The sequence below is a fragment of the Lampris incognitus genome, chromosome 6, assembly GCF_029633865.1.
Source record: "Lampris incognitus isolate fLamInc1 chromosome 6, fLamInc1.hap2, whole genome shotgun sequence".
Classification (NCBI taxonomy): domain Eukaryota; kingdom Metazoa; phylum Chordata; class Actinopteri; order Lampriformes; family Lampridae; genus Lampris; species Lampris incognitus.
In genome coordinates this window covers 3,941,879-3,957,861 of record NC_079216.1, presented here as the reverse complement: position 1 = coordinate 3,957,861, position 15,983 = coordinate 3,941,879, and the positions used below count along the sequence as shown (strand labels likewise).

Sequence of the window (15,983 nt, the reverse complement as noted above, 5' to 3'; positions counted from 1 at the left end):
CCCAGTAACATCACCTTTAGTTGTGTGTACACATGCACATACATAAAGCCACAAATGCACACCACACACTCCAAGACAGGGTACAGGAGACACTGTAGTCTCTCCCTCTGTCTGTCCCTCTCTCGACTCTGTGCGATGAGCCTCAGTTCATCGGTGAGGAGAAACCACGAGCCGGTCTGGTCTTGGGCTAAAACCTTCTCAGTCCCATTTTAGAGGAGACCAAGACCCGCACCGGTAGCAGACCGCCCCGCATCACTTTAACGTTTGGATGAAAGTAAACACAAACCGCTCACCGTGCAGCCGATGTTGTTTCCGGGTTGGTGACGTCAGCGGAAGAAGAACTCAACAGCGCCCCCGGCCCTGTGGCGGGAACAACTTCGGAACAGGAAGGGAATGTAAAGGGTTTCCTGAACTTGTTCAGTTGGGTCGTGGTGAATGGACTACAGGATTCATGGTGACGACATTTCCATATGATTTTGTACACTTACGTGCTCGCGGTGGGGTTTTTTTTTCTTTCATTTTAATAAATAAATGAACCTGAATTTTTATCTCGGATAAACACAAATTTCCAAGTGATGACGTCACTGGTTGCGCATCAAGCAATCACTTCATGCAAATCCTGGTTTCTTCTAAACCAAACTGTTCTGCACAGATACAACCAACCTAATTAGTGAAGCCAGAGGGCTTTTGAGTGCAATTCTTAAATTTGACCACTAGACGACGCCCTTGCTCCGAATATGTGGTTTGATTTGGGGACAATGGCCCAGTGGGTTGGCGTTTGGAGTTGTGCATTAATCTCATGATAATTCTGACTGTAGTGGAGGATTGTGTGTCAGTATTTTGGAAGTGTAGCTCTTCACGTCTGTAGTTTCAGGCTCTTCTGTGAGTAATGCGGGTCAAACTCACCAGTCTGTCTTCATTTGAGATTGTCGGAAATGATCTGATGTCCTGTGTTGTTTTCCTGGGACTATCGTAGATCCACAGGACCAGAACCACGAGTGACCACACATGAGGAACAGACCGTTCATGATGGGTCCACGATGCTCTGTCGTCCAACACCAAGTTGGTGGTTCACAATCTGTCTTTGAACTTGGACTTTACATCACTTGGTACATGTTTTCAAGGCCACTTTTTACACTGCAGGGTTAAACCCCAGGATCCTTTTCTATACGTTTGGGGATTAATGCCTCTTCAACAAACAGCTCAGTTGTTTTGACACCCTGGGCTCCAGAGCAGTGATGGATGACAGCTGTGGATCTTCTTTTGGGCCCTCCATCGTTTAGTCTCACTGAAGAAGTTCATGTTGGAATTGTTATTTAGCTTTGGCAGCTTTTCTATTGGGCCCCGTATGAAGTTTTTGATATACTTTATTAGTCCCCATGGGGAAATTGTGCTCTGCATTTAAGCCATCCTAGCTGTGTAGCTAGCAGCAGTGAGAAGGCGCCGTGCAGCACCCGGGGACCACCTCCAGTACATCTCGCCATGCCTCGGTCAGGGGCACAGGCAGGAGTATTAGTCCTAAATAACATGCATGTCTTTTTGATGGTGGGGGAAACCGGAGCACCCAGAGGAAACCCACCGCAGACACGGGGAGAACATGCAAACTCCACACACAGGGCGACCCGGGACGACCCCCAAGGTTGGAAAACCCCAGGGTTCGAACCCAGGACCTTCCTGCTGTGAGGCGACAGCGTTAACCACTGGGCCACCGTGCCGCCCAAAAGTCGACACGCAGGAACGTGCGGTTGAAATACTGCAGGTCGGGCTGGAGAGGCTGGCTCTGCTCCAGAGATGACGAGTCCACACACACTTGTGTACACATACACAAGCACACAAACACTGTGATTAGAGTAAGGGTCTAACAGGTAGTGGTGACACAAATAGGGGATTTGCTGAATAAAGTCTCAAGTCAGTAGTATGGTCATGCTTATGGAGCATCTATGGATTGAAGTAGACCTTCAAAAGCAAAGGTTTGAGGCATTCCTTGAATGAAGTAGGTGAGTCTGTATCGGTGATGGAAGATGGGACTTCATGCCTTGACTTTGGGTCCAGGTGAGAGAGAAAAGTCTGGATCCAGAGCTCAGCCCTCGTGGTGAATGAGGAGGTCAAGCACGGTGCTCAATCAGTCCTCAAACTATCAGCCCTTACTTGTGTGGCTCTTCTGTCATAAAAGAGGTACTGGTTGAGCAGATATAAGCAGGCCAACCTGTCCGAGGTTACAAAGAAAGGTCCACGAGGACTAGGCTGGACAACACTGGCGATAGACAGCATGTCATCTTGGGCTGAAAGGAAGTCCTTGTCTTATTCCTAATACAGAAAATCGTTTTTCTTAAAAAAAAAAAAGGGACAAGAAGCTGAGCATGACAGCGTTTTTCAGGTCAGTCATGTCCAGCAACGACATAAACTCTGGGCCGTCAACACGTTGTTCGTTCTCAAGTGGAAAATGGTGCAATGGCCGTGAAACGAACTTTACAACTAAGATGTTGTAAAAACACAACAACTCAAAAGACAGACCCTGTTCAAGATAAGATAAGAAACTTGATCCTCAGTGGGGGAATTCAGACAGGATGCTTTATTTTCTCATCACTTCCTGGTTTTCTTCCTCCCTGCTTGTATTTGTGTGTTTATGGTGTGAAGCTGTTGTTTGTTCTTTTCTTTTGGGAGGGGGGAGGGGGGTTGAGTGACAGAGAGGAGGGGGGAGGGCTGAACATGTCCTCCAGCTGGAAATCAGTCCGCTGAAAAATGGGCAGGATGGGTTTAAACCATCAGGAGCGAGGACTTCTGCTACAAACCCACCCGAGTGAGTCCGCTGAGGGGGTTTTCTGTCTGTCATAGTGTGTCAGTGTGTGTCATGGTATGTCATTTGTGTGTCAGTGTGTGTGTCGTGGTGTTCCATTGTGTGTCGTGGAGTGTCATGGTGTTTCATTGTGTAGCATTGTGTGTCATTGTGTGCCATGGTACGTCATTGTGTGTCACAGTGGGTGTTGTGTGACATTGTGTGCCATGTTTCATTGTGTGTCATAATGTGTTATTTTGTGTCATTGTGTGTCATGGTATGTCAGTGTGTTCCATGGTGTGTCGTGGTGTGTCATAGGGTACCATTGAGTGTCACTGTATGTCAAGGTGTGTTATGGTGTGTGTGTCATTCATTGTATGTCATGGTGTGTCATGGTGTTCCATTGAGTGTCATTGTGTGTCATGGCTGTGTGAATAAGTGTGATAGTCAGCAGCCCTCCAGCAGCTCATTAGAGTCACCACAGACGTTTCATTTCATTTTATTTTATTTCCCACACGAGCAAAAGCAGAAGAGGACAACAACCAGTCACACTTCCTCCATCACCTGACGGTCACACTTCCTCCACCTGACAGGGAGGCCTTCTGCACCAACACAACCCCAACATTAGAACTTTCTACTTTGAATAAAAGGTCATTATTGTTGGTTAATGTCAGTAGAAACACTGCAAAGCAACACTCCGAGCGAAACATCTTTTACACGTGCTCACTTCAAACTGATGCTCAGTTGAAATCGAATTGAAATATCTACTTTCTTTTTCTTTTGCCGTTTTAAACTAAAAGCGATTTTAAGACCAGCGGGGTCAAAGGTTTGATTAACCCAGCCACTGAGGGTGCACAAGCCAGTGTATTCTTAGTGCCGCCCCCGAGCCCGGATAAATGGGGAGGGTTGCGTCAGGAAGGGCATCCGGCATAAAACCTTCGCCAAATTAAATATGCGGATCATGAATCAGATTTCCATACTGGATCGGGAGAGGCCCAGGTTAACAACAACCGCCACCGGTACTGTTGGCCAGCAGGGCGCTGGTGCAAACTATGCTACAGTTGGGCGAAGGAGAAGGAGAGGGGGAAGGCATGTCCAGAGGCAGCAGGAGAGGAGGAAGGGTAGGAGTGTGGAGGTGAGAGTCAGAACTTTGAATGTTGGCACTATGATTGGTAAAGGGAGAGAGCTGGCTGATATGATGGAGAGAAGAAAGGTAGGCATACTGTGTGTGCAAGAGACCAGGTGGAAGGGGAGTAAGACCAGGAGCATCGGAAGAGGCTTCAAATTCTTCTACCATGGTGTGGATGGGAGGAGGAGAAATGGGGTAGGGGTGATTCTGAGGGAAGAGTATGTCAAGAGTCTGTTGGAGGTGAAGAGAGTGTCAGACAGAGTGATGAATATGAAGCTGGAAATTGAAGGTGTATTGCTGAATGTTATCAGCACATATGCCCACAAGTTGGGTGTGAGATGGATGAGAAAGAAGAATTCTGGAGTGAGTTGGAGGACGTGGTGGAGAGGGTACCCAAGGAGGAGAGAGTGGTGATTGAAGCAGACTTCAATGGACATGTTGGTGAAGAGAACGGAGGTGATGGGTAGGTATGGTGTCAAGGAGAGGAATGTGGAAGGACAGATGGTGGTGGATTTTGTGAAAAGGATGGAAATGGCTGTGGTGAATACATAGTTCAAGAAGAGGGAGGAACACAGGGTGACGTATAAGAGTGGAGGAAAGTGCACACAGGAGGGCTATATCTTATGTAGGAGGTGAGACCTGAAAGGGATTGGAGACTGCAAGGTGGTGACAGGGGAGAACGTAGCTAGGCAGCATCGGATGGTGGTCTGTAGGATGACTTTGGAGATCAAGAAGAGGAAGAGAGTGAAGGCAGAGCCAAGGATCAAATGGTGGAAGGTGAAGAAGGAAGACTGTTGTGTGGAGTTCAGGCAGGAGGTAAGACAGGTACTGGGTGGTAGTGAAGAGTTGCCGAATGGCTGGACAACCACTGCAGAAATAGTGAGGGAGACAGCTAGGAAGGTACTTGGTGTGTCATCAGGACAGAGGAAGGAAGACAAGGAGACTTGGTGTTGGAATGAGGAAGTACAGCAAGGTATACAGAGGAAGAGGTTGGCAAAGAAGATGTTGGATAGTCAGAGAGATGAAGAAAGTAGACAGGAGTACAAGAGGATGCAGCATAAAGTGAAGAGAGAGGTGGCAAAGGCAAAGGAACAGGTGTATGGTGAGTTGTATGACAGGTTAGACACTAAGGAAGGAGAAAAGGACTTGTACCGATTGGCTAGACCAGTTTTTCCCAACCAGTCCTCAAGGAACACATATACTGCAGATTTTCTTTGGAACCCTGAATAGGTACCTGTTTGTAGTTATTCAGCCAATCAGCAATGAATTATGTCAGCTGTTGCACACCTTGCATAATTTAGTGCTGTGAGATGATTGGTTGAGTAAGTACAAGCAGGGCTACCTATGCAGGGTTACAATGAAAATCTGCAGGATAGGGGTTCCTTGAGGACTGGGTTGGGAAACGCTGGGCTAGAAAGAGGGAGCGAGCTGGGAAGGATGTGCAGCAGGTTAGGGTGATCAAGGATAGAGATGTAAATGTGCTGACAAGTGAGGAGAGTGTGTTGAGAAGGAGGAAGGAGTACTTTGAGGGGCTGATGAATGAAGAAAATGAGAGGGAGAGACAAGGTTGGATGATGTGGGGACAGTTAATCAGGAAGTGCGGTGGATTAGCCAGGAGGAAGTGAGGGCAGCTATGAAGAGGATGAAGAGTGGAAAGGCAGTTGGTCCTGATGACATACCTGTGGAGACATGGAGGTGTTTAGGAGAGGTGGCAGTGGGGTTTTAACTAGATTGTTTAACACAATCTTGGAAAGTGAGAGGATGCTGAGGAGTGGAGAAGAAGCATACTGGTACCGATTTTCAAGAACAAGGGTGATGTGCAGAACTGTAACAACTACAGAGGTATAAAGTTGATCAGCCACAGCATGAAGATATGGGAAAGAGTAATAGAAGCTAGGTTAAGAGGAGAGGTGGTGATCAGCCACAGCATGAAGATTTGGGAAAGAGTAATAGAAGCTAGGTTAAGAGGAGAGGTGGTGATCAGCCACAGCATGAAGATATGGGAAAGAGTAATAGAAGCTAAGTTAAGAGGAGGAGAGGTGATGATCAGCCACAGCATGAAGATTTGGGAAAGAGTAATAGAAGCTAGGTTAAGAGGAGAGGTGATGATCAGCAGCAGCAGTATGGTTTCATGCCAGGAACGAGCACCACAGATGTGATGTTTGCTTTGAGAATGTTGATGGAGAAGTATAGAGGAGGCCAGAAGGAGTTACATTGTGTCTTTGTGGATTTAGAGAAAGCATATGACAGGGTGCCGAGAGAGGAGGTGTGGTATTGTATGAGGAAGTTGGGAGTGGCAGAGAAGTATGTAGGAGTGGTGCAGGATGTGTATGAGGGAGGTGTGACAGTGGTGAGGTGGGTGGTTGGAATGACAGATGGGTTCAAGGTGGAGGTGGGATTACATCAAGGATCGGCTCTGAGCCCTTTCTTGTTTGCAGTGGTGATGGAAAGGTTGACAGACAAGATCAGGCAGGAGTCTCCACGGGCTTTGATGTTCGTGGATGACATTGTGATCTGTAGTGAGAGTAGGGTGCAGGTGGAGGAGAGCCTGGAGAGGTGGAGGTATGCACTGGAGAGAAGAGGAATGAAAGTTAGTAGGAGAAGACGGAGTACATATGCGCAAATGAGAGGGAGGACAGTGGAATGGTCAGGATGCAAGGAGTAGAGGTATTGAAGGCGCTTGAGATCAAATACTTGGGATCAACTGTCCAAAGTAACAGGGAGTGCAGAAGAGAGGTGAAGAAGAGAGTGCAGGCAGGGTGGAGTGGGTGGAGAAGTGTGTCAGGAATGATGTGTGACAGAAGGGTACCAGCAAGAGTTAAAGGGAAGGTTTACAAGATGGTAGTGAGACCAGCTATGTTATATGGTTTGGAGACAGTGGCACTGATGAAAAGACAGGAGGTGGAGCAGGAGGTGGCAGAGATGAAGATGATAAGATTTTCACTGGGAGTGATGAAGAAGGACAGGATTAGGAACGAGTATATTAGAGGGACAGCTCAGGTTGGACTGTTTGGAGACAATCGTCATCATCATCATCATCATTACATTATACAGCACTTTTCTAGACATCGAAAGTGCTTCACATTGATTAGGGAAACTCACTTCAACCACCACCAATGTGTAGCACCACCTGGGTGGTGCACGGCAGCCATTTTGCTCCAGAACGCTCACCACACATCAGCTTGAGGTGGAGAGGGAGGAATCATTGAGCCAATTACATGGGGGGATGATTAGGTAGGCAGATGGAGAGAGCCAGGTTGGGAATGTTGCCAGGACACCGGGGGACCCTCTACTCTTTGAATTAAGTGCCATGGGCTCTTTAATGACCACAGTGAGTCAGGACCTCGGTTTAACATCTCATCTGAAGGACGGCGTCTCCTACAGCACAGTGTCCCCGTCACTGCACTGGGGCACTGAGATTTGATATTTGCTGTTGTTGTTTGTTTTTTAAAAATTAGGGCCAGAGGTAAGACTGCCCCCTACTGGCCCACCAACACCACTTCCGGCAGCAACTCAGTTTTCTCGGGAGGTCTCCCATCCAAGTATTAGCCAAGGCCATACTTGCTTAACTTCTGACATTTTGCAGGGCCAGTGTACATGTTGGTATGGCTGCCAGCAAGAGAGGCAAGATGGAGATGGTTTGGACATGTGTGGAGGAGAGATGCTGGGTATACTGGGAGAAGGATGCTGACTATGGAGCTGCCAGGGAAGAGGAGAAGAGGAAGGCCAAAGAGGAGGTTATGGCTGTGGTGAGGGAGGACATGCAGGTGGTTGACGTGACAGAGGAAGATGCAGAGGACAGGAAGAGATGGAAACAGATTATCCGCTATGGCGCCCCCTAACGGAAGCAGCCGACAGTAGTAGTAAGGGTCAGAGGTTTGATTGCCTGCCTTATTCCCAGCAAGGCACCGTGTCTGCTGGGGTTTACCTGTGAAGCCATCATGAAGCAGTGGTGCCTGGTTAATGTCTGGTCTTCTGGCTCTCTCGTGGATCCTAGGTGGAATATGGACAGAAACCTTTAGAGGACCGCCGGGCTCTCCTGCAGGAGTCCACACAGAGGAGAGCTGGGAGTCACGTTTCTGGAGGCCTGAAATGTGAAAGAAGAGATGGGATGTTTTCCAGGGTGAGTTCTTTATTCATCATGTGACATTTCTAGTAAAGAAAGTCTTCTTTTCAACGTCCATGTCAAATGCCGTGTGGTATGGAGATGAGAAAACCAAGACAATGCGTCAGTCGCTCATTTAATAAGTTATCTAATGAATGCTGTATTATGTTGTTTGGGTTGTTTGTATTGATGACTTACTCCTTTGGGCGTGGTGTGATTGGTTCTTTAACCCACCCAGCGTAGTGAAAGTTAATTCTGAATGTATGGTTTTGGGGAGGGGACACGTCACACACAGGTTCAGTCTTCTGCTGAAAGGATTTATGAGAGTTCATTCATGTAAATCATAAACAAAATAATAATAACAACAACAACAATAGTAATAATGATAATGACAATGATAATAAGGATAATAAGGAAACTAATAATAATAACAACAATAATAATGACACTAATAATAATAATAATAACGATAATGACTAATAATAATAGTAAGGACACTAATAATAATAATAATAATAATAACGATAATGACTAATAATAATAGTAAGGACACAATAATAACAACAACAATAATAATGATAATAACAACAATAACACTAATAACAACAACAATAGTAATAATGATAATGACAATGATAATAAGGATAATAAGGACACTAATAATAATAACAACAATAATAATAATGATAATAATAATAAGGACACTAATAATAATAACAACAATAATAATGACACTAATAATAATAACAACAATAATAATGATAACAATAATAATAATGACACTAATAATAATAATGATAATGACTAATAATAATAGTAAGGACACAATAACAACAACAACAACAATAATAATAATAATAATAATAATAATAATAATAATAATAATTAGTAAATAAAGTCACTCCTTATTTATGTGCAGGAGGTCCACCCCGCGTGACCGCCCACTCCCGCACCACGGCGGACGTGCACGCGCCGAATGCAAAGCGGAAAGAAGAAAAGAGGCGCGCGGTGTGGAGGAGACGAGAGGAGAAACCAGGAGAGAGAGAGAGAGAGAGAGAGAGAGAGAGAGAGAGAGAGAGAGAGAGAGAGAGAGAGAGAGAGAGGATGAGGAGGAGGAGGAACAGGAGGAAGGGCGAGGAGGAGCGAGGAGTGTTTTATTTCTCCGGATGAGACGTTGACGAGTTTTACGGACAGCGGGGTTTGCACGCGCACGGCCGCGGATCCGATCCGCGTCAGACCAGCGTTCAGCGGGAGGAGGAGGAGGAGGAGGAGGAGGAGGAGAGAAGAGGAGGAGTGGATACCAGCAACAGTAAAGGTAAAGCCGTTTTCCTTCAGGATTTGTTAGACCTGGTTTCGTTTGAGGACTGCGGTATTACGGAGTCCTGCTCGTGGCGTGCTGATGTTTCACAGCAGTCGTCACGTGCAATATCAAAATGTCACGCAGTCTGGCTTGTGTAATAGATAACCTCCTCTCTGCACCTCCTTCTCCCTCTCCTGCTCCTGCTGCTGCCGCCTCTGGAAGCCTGAAGGTGCTTTCGTCCAGCGTTGGGATTTCGTGCTTCTCGGTATCTTATCTTGGTTGCACATCAGGCCCGCAGAGCGTGTAGTGAACGTGACGCATTGGTTCTGGTCCGGCTCGTGACTGGTTCTGGTCTGGTTCGTGGCTGTTTTTGGTCTGGCTCGTGACTGGTTCTGGTCTGGTTCTTGGCTGTTTTTGGTCTGGCTCGTGACTGGTTCTGGTCTGGTTCGCGACTGGTTCCGGACCGGTTCGTGTCTCCGGACCGGTGACATTCCGTGTCGCATGGTGGGTGGAGCGGTTTAACGTAAAGTGATATGACGTGTGCCCGCCACGCGTTGTTGGCTGCGGGGAAAACGGTGTACTGTGCCTTTATTCCCCCGGCGGAGCTGCTGTCACGTCTAAGTCGAACCATATGCGGCGCTGGACGGGATCGTCTCAGTGTTCCGTTGTGTTCGTCTCGTCCCCTTCCTTCCACGGAGCTGTGGCTGCACATTAGGATGTGTTGTAGAAATGAAAGCCACCAGGGAGGAGGTGAAGACGGTCTTGACAGGTTGTGGAGGGGGAGGCTGGACGGTGACTCCTCTGCAGGAGACTCGGATATGGAAGGCGACCACAGAGTATTTTGCCAGCTGATGAATTTTCAATGGCGACTAGAGACGTGTTCAAACAGGCCTTGACATAGTCTCCAGACCAGAGCCCAGAGTTCTCAGTCCACCGTACCGCGAAGGAAGACCCCCCCTACCCCCACCCCCTACCCCCACCCCTCCCTCCGTCTATGAATTGCCCTTGTGGAGGAAGAACATTGAAAAGCGGTAGCCGCGTGTCACGAGTCGTCTCCTGCCTCGGGCTCTTCTCATAAAGCACCAGAGCCAAGTCCTTCTGCAGCCCGGGACAAGACCTTACAGATATCTGCATGCGAGCAGGGATCAGATAAGCCTTTATGGGGAGGGGGTTTGTGGTTGGAGCTCTGTCGGTGCGTAACGGACCCCCCCCACACACACACACACACACACTTCTGTCTTCTGTCAGGGGAGAGTTCCCATGTCGCTACGTCAGGTTGGCACATTAACATTTCATTCCGGTTATTTCCTGGACCTCACCTCCTAGTCCTCGTCCTGGTCCTGGTCCTGGTCATAGCTGGACCAGGTGCTCGCCTCACCTAGGTCAGGTCAGGTTATTACGCCAGCCGGAAACGTGAAAGCCCCTATAAGAACCAGGGCTGACCTCTGCCAGCGCACTTGAGATGCACCTTGAAAAGAGACGAGATGTGTCCGGGGGACAGAAGCTGGTTGGGGGTGGGGGTGGGGGTGGGGGGGGGCGGCTCTCCTGCAACTCCTCTGTTGTTCGTGGAGCTCAGACACAAAGGATACCCTCACCTCCTCAGTCACGAGGTTAAAGGAGGGTGCCACGTCACAGACTGATGGATTCCCATCAGGGAAGCACCAAGGTCACTTTTTATTCTGATGCCGATTCGGAGAACCAATCTGTCAGTATCAGGCGGTACCAGAACCTGATCCGATCCATCAGTTTCCCTGAACAGTGTCGGCGTAGACTGTCAGTGGAGGATCAGTTAACGATGGAACAACCGCTCGGTTAATCCTCCTAGACACTCATCATGTAAAAATGGGCGGCACGGTGGCGCAGGGGTTAGCGCGGTCGCCTCACAGCAAGAAGGTCCTGGGTTCGAGCCCCGGGGTAGTCCAACCTTGGGGGTCGTCCCGGGTCGTCCTCTGTGTGGCGTTTGCATGTTCTCCCCGTGTCTGTGTGGGTTTCCTCCGGGGGCTCCGGTTTCCTCCCACAGTCCAAAGACCTGTAGGTCAGGTGACTCGTCCATACTACATTGTCCCTAGGTGTGAATGTGTGTGTGGGCCCCGTGATGGTCTGGCGGGCCTGTCCAGGGTGTCCCCCTGCCTGCCGCCCAGTGACTGATGGGATAGGCTCCAGCAACCCCACGACCCTGGCAGCAGGATAAGGGGTTCGGATAATGGATGCAACGTGGAAAGATGCCAAACATCAGCTGGTTACAGCTGCTTCAGTGCTGAGATGTGCCTGCCTGTCTCACACGCATGTCATGGCAACCGAGGACTGGAGGGTCTGAGCACTCGGGGGTCTGAGGACTGGAGGGTCTGAGGACCGGAGGGTCTGAGGACCGGAGGGTCTGAGGACTCGGGGGTCTGAGGACTGGAGGGTCTGAGGACCGGAGGGTCTGAGGACCGGAGGGTCTGAGGACTGGAGGGTCTGAGCACTCGGGGGTCTGAGGACCGGAGGGTCTGAGGACCGGAGGGTCTGAGGACCGGAGGGTCCTCTCTGGCTGCGGGTCGGCGAGCAGTTGGAAGAAACCTCGTCAGGCTGTGGGAATGGGCATCTCTCCTTATTGCTGACATTCTATAAACTAATTAATCACAGTAATCAATAGATTAATCACAGTAATCAATAGATTGATGAGGGGTGAAGATAATCAGCAGATGCAGCTTCGTGGCCGCGGGGCAGTATAACTGCGACAGAATCCAGTCTTCCGGTCTGTAATTCCCACCATTCCAGAAAGGCAGCCTGCCACGTGACGCCGCCACAGTAATTTGGCTTTTCTTCGTGACACGTGTCCCGTGACTTTTGGCATCAGGTTTTAGTCTGGGATCAAATCTCCGGTATTGATACTCCATGTTAGCGCGGCGTCGGCCCAGTACAGCTGACTCGACTCCTTCTCCCCCTTCTCCTCGGATATCAGTGGGGCGTCGGACCAACAGACAGGGGGCGTTGTCCTCTGTAATGTCAGGGAGGACGCCTCGCAGTCTTTGCTTTTGTTGCGTCTCCTTCGAACATGGCGGCGGCCAGCTCCCCAAACGTGTCGGGCTTCAGCCTTCGGCCACGTTGCGTGACAGGCAGACGGGTATTCACCAGCACCTCCTGCGCCTCCTTGCAGAGCTGGGGCCAGGAGAACCAAGCCTCCATTCATCGGAGCCGTTCAACACGGGCGAGGGTTTGGATTCAACAGGCCTTTATGCTGAACAAGCCCAATCTGTTGAACCCTGACGACCAAACCCTCCTTCCTGCTGGTTCACTCGGACGTGTGGTTTGCTCTCGGTGGGTTGATGTTTCGGAGGACTTGGTGCGTTGATGTGAGCACAGCACATGGGTCGCAGGAAGGGACGAGGCCCCCTTCCTGTCCGTGGGTAGAAATACGAGAGAACGTGGATTAGGAACCAAGATTTTACTCCTTCTCTGGGTTTAATCCCAACCCCTTCCCTCAGGTTTACTGTGATCTGTAAACCGACGGGGGGGGCCGTGTAGGACGCCGATCCGGCGGCTCCTCACAGAATTTACCCAAAATTCAACCGGAGCCGTGGAAATGGCCTGAATCGCTCCGCTGATGACGTCCTTAAGAAGAAGTTCAAGTTTTGGTTGATATATATTCAGACCCTCGCGGGCCGGGGAGGCGTGTCGAGGGTGTCTGGCTGGGAGAGCTTGGTGCTGGACCGGCTGGGAGAACTTGGTCTGCTTCGTCCGGCGGGCCCGGCCCGGGGACCACGGCCCCTGCCTGGAGCCGCGCCCGAGGAGGAAACGCCGGAGGGCGGTGTGACGGGACGCGGAAGCGGGGCAGGCTAAGCTAACTGCTAGCCCATGCAGACTGGTGGTTCCGACAGTCATCCTGGCTGGGGTTCGTCCCCTTGGGCGGTGATTTTTGTTGTTGTTTAGTTTGGATATATGTGTGTTCTTGTAGTTTTTGGACGTGTTTCTGTCTTTGTGTCGTATTGCGGTGGGCTGGCTGGGGGAAACAGCATTTCGTTTGACAGAGACGACTCTCTCTCTCTCTCTCTCTCTCTCTCTCTCTCTCTCCCTCTCTCTCTCTCTCTCTCTCTCTGATGTCTCTGAGTAGATGTACAGTGGCGTTTAGCCTTCGTACAAGTCCTCATTGTATATTGTATATATTGTAGACATAACATGCATTCCTTTAATCAGCAACTCATTCTTATTAGAAGGCGTTTGCTGGGTCTTAAATAGGAACCTCAGTGAGGTCTTTCTGCAGAGAGCTGCAGAAAGACCTCACTGAGGTTCCTATTGAAAATGTCGACAGACAAGGAAAGACTCGTGCTGGTGTGATTGTACCAGTAAAACGTTTGTTTTTGGTATGAAGCTGACGGATTTGTCCGGAGCAGCTCCTTGGCTGTGGTCTAATCACAGCGGATCCCGGCCGGCTCGGGCACAAACCCACTTTGGCGAGTTTTTCAAGGCTTCGAGCAAGACAATAGCAGGATGAGGTCAGTGTCTCATGTTGCATGTCAGCGCCGCTAAATGCATTTCCACCCACGTGTATTTATAGCGGAACATGTGTCTTGATCCTGACAGGCTCTGCAGGAGCAGGACCGTCTGAATGAAACCAGTCTGTTTTATTAGGGTCGTTCTAGAGCAGGGGTCGGCGATCTTTACTATTAAAACAGCCATTTTTGGCCAAAAGAAGAAGAAAAAAACTGTCTGCAGCTGCATATTTGAGCCTAATAATGAAGGTAACACAGACCATTAAGTCTAAATTGGCCTATCCATATTACTAGTAGGTCCAAATGAGAGCATCACTAAGTTTCACCACATGTGGCTACTCTGCAGTGGGCTGTTTATGATTATTTGGTACTTTAATTTTGCATTTAAATTACAATAATGCCATGCTTTGTTGCATTATGAAATTATAGAACTACAGTGAACAAAACTGTTTAATTTTTTAAATTTTTATTGGGGGGTTGCTATTACCAACAAAACACAAAACTGAGCAAAAGTCCAGCTCAGGGAGAGGTAATCCTCTTCTTTTCTCCTCAGCCACGTATCAACCATCAGGTCCAGTAAGGTCCAGTAGAGTCCAGTAAAATCTAGTAGTGTCTAGTGGTAACCAGTAGGATACAGTAGTAACCAGTAAGGTCCAGTGGTAACCAGTAGGATACAGTAGTAACCAGTAAGGTCCAGTGGTAACCAGTAGGATACAGTAGTAACCAGTAAGGTCCAGTGGTAACCAGTAGGATACAGTGGTTACCAGTAGGATACAGTAGTAACCAGTAAAATCGAGTGGTAACCAGTGGGATACAGTAGTAACCAGTAAGTTCTAGTGGTAACCAGTATGATACAATAGTAATCAGTAAGGTCCGGTGGTAACCAGTAGGATACAGTAGTAACCAGTAAGGTCCGGTGGTAACCAGTAGGATACAGTTGTAACCAGTAAGGTCCAGTGGTAACCAGTAGGATACAGTAGTAACCAGCAGGGTCTAGTGGTAACCAGTAGGATACAGTTGTAACCAGTAAGGTCCAGTGGTAACCAGTAGGATACAGTAGTAACCAGCAGGGTCTAGTGGTAACCAGTAGGATACAGTGTAACCAGTAAGGTCTAGACTAGTGGTAACCAGTAGGATACAGTAGTAACCAGTAAGGTCCAGTGGTAACCAGTAGGATACAGTAGTAACCAGTAAGGTCCGGTGGTAACCAGTAGGATACAGTTGTAACCAGTAAGGTCCAGTGGTAACCAGTAGGATACAGTAGTAACCAGCAGGGTCCAGTGGTAACCAGTAGGATACAGTGTAACCAGTAAGGTCTAGACTAGTGGTAACCAGTAGGATACAGTAGTAACCAGTAAGGTCCAGTGGTAACCAGTAGGATCTTTTAGGCTAGTTTAAACAGTTAAGAAAACCACAGCAATTGTGAGACTATTTAACACACCTTTGCTGTTCAAGGGCCATTTTCAGTTACACACACACACACACACACACACACACACACACACACACACACACACACACACACACACACACACACACACACACCCACACTGGGCAGCAGTATTTGGTGACGTTCATGCGATGAGACGCCCCTCCTCCCGGCGGTGAAGCTGACTTGTGGAGACGTGGCGGATTGACCTTGTTGACGTGCTGATGGATTGTGTCTGTGAGTCCGCAACGAGTCGAGTGTATCGAAGGCACTTTGAATCTGGCGAACGGAGCCGTGGAGGGGTCACGTGATGACAGAAGACTTTGGGTGTACAAAGGAGTTTCTCCATACATAGTCCTCCTCCTCCTCCTCCTGTTTTACATGCTCCTTACGGAACAAACGGCAATAAAAGACAACGGACGAGGGTGTCTTCCTCCCTGTCCCACGCGGCTGTCCAGGGACGTTAGCATCATTCTCCCTTCTCTTCATTTTCATTTTTCCGGAGCCTTCTTCCGAGGCCCAGTCACACTACAGTATGTGTAACCGGTGCAGACTGTCAGCAGGATTAGTGTTTCTCCTTTTGATGCCCTGCAGGCCGCCGCTTGTTTGTTTTCCTTTCACACGTTTAAAGCCGAGGCCTCGCTGAAGTTCCATGTCCAACATCCTCCTCACATCTCCTGTTAGCCGTTTAACCTGCTCCTCACATCTCTGTGTTAGCTGTGTAACCTGCTCCTCACATCGCCTGTGTTAGCCATTTAACCTGCTCCTCACA

General features: G+C 48.8%; 1 protein-coding gene and 1 long non-coding RNA gene across 2 annotated transcripts in view; one reads left to right on the top strand and one right to left on the bottom strand.

The window, feature by feature from the left end:
* Positions 1 to 7,958: 7,958 nt before the first annotated feature.
* On the bottom strand, positions 7,959 to 9,029 carry LOC130113755 (uncharacterized). The gene is made up of 3 exons (XR_008810355.1): positions 8,913 to 9,029; positions 8,209 to 8,318; positions 7,959 to 7,992 (listed from the first exon to the last, which is right to left on the bottom strand). It is a non-coding gene; the product is annotated as an uncharacterized LOC130113755 (long non-coding RNA).
* A 263-nt stretch (positions 9,030 to 9,292) lies between these two features.
* The window catches only part of myo9ab (myosin IXAb), a 196,621-nt gene continuing 189,930 nt past the window's right edge, over positions 9,293 to 15,983 (top strand). The window contains exon 1 of the mRNA XM_056281150.1: positions 9,293 to 9,325. The gene's annotated coding sequence lies outside the window, so the exon portion shown is untranslated. The remainder of the gene's footprint in view (positions 9,326 to 15,983) is intronic.